A 5,165-nucleotide genomic window follows, 5' to 3' on the forward strand; every position below is an offset into this window, starting at 1 on the left:
TTTTCAGATGTTTTCCTGGTATCCACGTTTCGATAACATATACAGTAGGAATGTGAACCATACGTACGCCTCCGGTATTCCGTTTTTCCTATATATTTATGTATATGTGTGCACTCATAATTGTATATGTATACAGTATATACATAAATATACACACATACACACACATACATTATATATATACTTATATATACATATACATATATATACATATACATATATATATATACATATATATACATATACAACACATATTACATACATATTCTTACATATACATACACACATATACACACATATATATAGTGATATATACACATACACACACACACATATACGTATATACATATATATACATATATATACATGTATATATACTATACATACATTTGTCAACATAATCCTCATTTCTGCACATGATTTGGGGAAGTACAGAGTTTAAAGTCCTGTTGAGTAGGATGACGTAAGTAAAACTGACTCAACAGCGCGTGGCCACTCAGCCTTCATTCTCGGGTTCTAGAGGTCCTCAAAAACAGTTTTTCGTCCAGATACCTAAAAAAAAAAAAAAAATAAAAAAAAAAAAAAAATAATAATAATAATAATAATAATCAAAGAACCTGATGTATCTGTAAAAAAGTGCGGCGTCAAAAGAGGCCTGTATACCCGACATGTCTTTGGAATAGAGCACAGGCTTACAAGACACAATACAGGTAGTTCTGTATATTGATATCTGTGAATTTTGGAAATGCTCAATAGGCAGATCATGAGGTCCAGATATCTAGAAACTCCTAAATGTCAGAATCCCTTTCTGATATTCGAAATGCGTTTCCGTTCCGAGTTTTCCGAATTCTAGAACGTTCCAATAGGGAGAACTATTCCATACTTATAAGTAAGAGAGGTAATGTCTTTGTGTGAAGGAACAGGAGGACAGACTATGAGACGATGACGGAGTCTAGTGTGTCCCACGTGATTTCATGAAATTCGGAAGGATTGATATTCAAGGCAGAGTGAGAATATCGTGTTTTAGCTCTTAAAGGCAAAGAGGATCGAGGTGCTGTAATGATTACAATTTATTCTATATTATTTGTTTTTGTTTTGTAATCTTTTGTCTGTCTGATTTCAATTTATTATTAGTTATATGTTCATATATTATTATTTACTATTTACCTGTTTATTTATTATCTAACTATACCTATGCATTTATTTGTGTATTTTATTTGTTAATTACATTATTATAGTTTTTATTTATTAGTTTATTATTATTCCGATTTCTTTTTCGCATCCGACCTAGATATGGACCAAAAGGTCTCCTGTCGGCATGCTCCGCCTTTGTAAGCCTTTGGATCTTGCCGTTAGAGACAAGAAAAGAAAGGAGCTCTTGGAATGAACAAAGAAAAGAAATTAGTGGAGAGAAAGGGGCTTCTCTGTTCTTGACCAAACGCGAAGATTAATTATTCGTCAAAAATGAAAATAAGTAAACAGAACAGATAAATAAATAGGTAAATAAACAATCAAATAGATAAATAGGTAAGTAGATAAATAAATAGATGAATAAGTAAATAAATAGATAAATAGGTAGGTAAATACAAAAGTAAAGGAATACATAAATGAATGAATGAATAGATAAATAAATAGATAAATAAATAAATCGATGAATAAAACTTAACAAATAGACAAATTAACAGTTAAATAAGTATACAAATAAATAAATAAATCGATGAATAAAACTTAACAAATAGACAAATTAACAGTTAAATAAGTATACAAATAAATCGACAATAGAAATAAGAATAAGAATAAATAAAGTAAAATAAACAAGATAGACCCTTCACTACGTGAGCTAGTCCTACACTGAACGACATTCTCCTGGGTTACAGACGTCAAGATCCAAAAGGAGCGTCACAGGGAGGAAAGGGCAAAGACGTAATAACAAAAGAAAGGAAAGAAAAAACTATCAAGTTACGACCGAACAGATATAGTTTGGCTGCCTTCAGTCGGAGGCGTCTGACTTTAGTCTTCTTTCTCGTCCACTCTACATTTACTCCACAGATCTCTCTCCCACCTCATCTAACTTCCTAATCCCACAAAACCTTCTTTAGGTTCTTTGTCTAACCATACAGTATGAGCTCTGATCGAGAGAACGACGAAGAAGAATGTAACCCTTATACGGCTCTAAAATTTGAGAAGTCGTGTCCGTTCGAGGAATACTTTTGAATCCAGTCTTTATAGTATCTAAGAATTTCTTCTCACTAAGGCTCGTTAGGATATTGTATAGAACTCCAAACCTACTAGGGCTCCTTCACTAAAGCAACATTTTAAACGTTTAAGAAAGCTTCGGACAAGGTCACCTGGCAGATTGTTTACAGCCATACAGGAAGGGCATTATCTGTTCTCCGTGTGATGTATATATAAAGAAGTCTGAAATATATTGATCATTAAGTAACTGGGAATAATGTCTAGATTTAGGAATAAACCCGAGAAGATGATGTTCTCTCTCTCTCTCTCTCTCTCTCTCTCTCTCTCTCTCTCTCTCTCTATGTCTCTCTCTCTATGTCTCTCTCTCTATGTCTCTCTCTCTATGTCTCTCTCTCTATGTCTCTCTCTCTCTATGTCTCTCTCTCTCTATGTCTCTCTCTCTATGTCTCTCTCGTTCTCTCTCTATGTCTCTCTCTCTCTCGTTCTCTCTCTCTCTCTCTCTCTCTCTCTCTCTCTCTCTCTGTCTCTCTCTCTCTCTCTCTTTCTCTCTCTCGCTCTCTCTCTCTCTCTCTCTCTCTCTCTCTCTCTCTCTCTCTCTCTCTCTCTCTCTCTCTCTCTCTCTCTCTCTCTCTATGTCTCTTTCTCTCTCTCTCTATGTCTCTCTTCTCTCTCTCTCTTTGTCTCTCTCTCTCTCTCTATGTCTCTCTCTCTCTCTATGTCTCTCTCTCTCTCTCTCTCTATCTCTCTCTCTCTCTCTATCTATCTCTCTCACTCTCTCTCTCTCTCTCTCTCTATGTCTCTCTCTCTCTCTCTATGTCTCTCTCTCTCTCTCTATGTCTCTCTCTCTATGTCTCTCTCTCTCTCTCTATGTCTCTCTCTCTCTATTTCTCTCTCTCTCTCTCTATGTCTCTCTCTCTCTCTCTCTCTATGTCTCTCTCTCTCTCTCTATGTCTCTCTCTCTCTCTCTATGTCTCTCTCTCTCTCTCTATGTCTCTCTCTCTCTCTATGTCTCTCTCTCTCTCTCTATGTCTCTCTCTCTCTCTCTATGTCTCTCTCTCTCTCTCTATGTCTCTCTCTCTCTCTCTCTATGTCTCTCTCTCTCTCTATGTCTCTCTCTCTCTCTATGTCTCTCTCTCTCTCTATGTCTCTCTCTCTCTCTATGTCTCTCTCTCTCTCTATGTCTCTCTCTCTCTCTATGTCTCTCTCTCTCTCTCTCTATGTCTCTCTCTCTCTCTCTATGTCTCTCTCTCTCTCTCTATGTCTCTCTCTCTCTCTCTATGTCTCTCTCTCTCTCTCTCTATGTCTCTCTCTCTCTCTCTCTATGTCTCTCTCTCTCTCTCTCTATGTCTCTCTCTCTCTCTCTCTATGTCTCTCTCTCTCTCTATGTCTCTCTCTCTCTATGTCTCTCTCTCTCTCTCTATGTCTCTCTCTCTCTCTCACTATGTCTCTCTCTCACTATGTCTCTCTCTCTCTATGTCTCTCTCTCTCTCTCTCACTATGTCTCTCTCTCTCTCTCTATGTCTCTCTCTCTCTCTCTCTCTCTCTCTCTCTCTCTCTCTCTCTCTCTCTCTCTCTCTCTCTCTCTCTCTCTCTCTCTCTCTCTCTCTCTCTCTCTTTTTTTTTTTTCATACTGAGGTTTCCGAAGACCTCGAGTACTCTCCAGAAGCTCTCGAGGACGTCAATAAACCGGAAAATTGTAGTAGTAGGTACTGGATGCCTGACTACCTAATGTGATCCCCGAGGGAATGATGATCAGCATTGCATTAATAAAGAATCTGTGACGAAACGTGTTTTTTTTTTCTTAAACAAATGACAAGACACTTTGACCATGCTTAGCCCTTTAGTACATCAGTAACTCAGATGAGGTAAAGAAGTTTGCAGGAGTGGCATGGCAGAGGTTGGCGTCATCGTGCGAGTCATACAATGGTAAGAGAGGCCTTTGTTCAGTAGCGAACTCAAAATAATAGATTGTTTGCTTGAGTTTGTACAAGAGAGAGTAAAAAGTAGTCACTTCTTAGCCTTCGAAGACAACAACGCTGAAGGTAAACGGACAAATACATGGCAAAGGGTCGCGGAACATGGGATAATATGGTATGAACATTTTTGGAAGCTCTGCCATGAGATTCGAACCCTGGCAGAGCTTCTGAAAATGTTCAATCTGTCTTTAACATACACATAATATGGTATGTTTTCGATTTAAGGTCAAGCTACTGTGCAATGGCACAAATGCTGTATAAATCCCCATGGGGATAGGCCGGAGGTCTTGTAGTGAATACTCGAGGTCGAATGCTTTCGTTTTCGCTAAAAGAAAACATTTTATTGAATGCGACAGCATGAAAAATACATAGAAAAAGTAGATGTTGGAGTAACCAAGAGTTTTGTGATCAATCAATATAAAGGAGGAGGAAGTTGGACAACGTTTATTAAAAAGATGGAAAGGAGTCAAAGAAAGAATGTGAATGAGAGGGAAAAGTGATAGCAATGTCATATCTTGGAGTTGAATCCTAAGTTTAGATAGGTCCAAAGAAGTAAATAAAAGATAAGTACATAAAAAGCTAGATAAACGAAAAAGATATATAAATAAATAGATATATAAATCGATGAATAAACAAATGAATATATCAATAGATAGAAAGATACAATATGTAAAAGGATAGAAAAATAAGTAAATGATTGAATAGAATTACAAGTAAAAAATTAAATAAATTAACAAGAAAGAAAGGATCGAACGTATACGATAATGTATCTAAACGTAAAAGTGTTTTTTTTTCTGCGTTTCTCGAGAAAATGTATGTAACTGAACGAAAGTTGGACATCGTATGTTTAATAAAAACTATCCTTGATGGTATCTTAAGTAGTAAATGAAACATAAACGGTTATAACACATAAAGAAAATATAGAGAAGGTAAGATTTTTGGAGGCGTGCTGAGTAAGAAGTCAAAGAAAAGAAAAATCAATAAAAAGAGTTA

The sequence above is a fragment of the Oratosquilla oratoria genome, chromosome 4 (genome assembly GCF_046742065.1).
Source record: "Oratosquilla oratoria isolate Oo_2021 chromosome 4, ASM4674206v1, whole genome shotgun sequence".
Taxonomy (NCBI): domain Eukaryota; kingdom Metazoa; phylum Arthropoda; class Malacostraca; order Stomatopoda; family Squillidae; genus Oratosquilla; species Oratosquilla oratoria.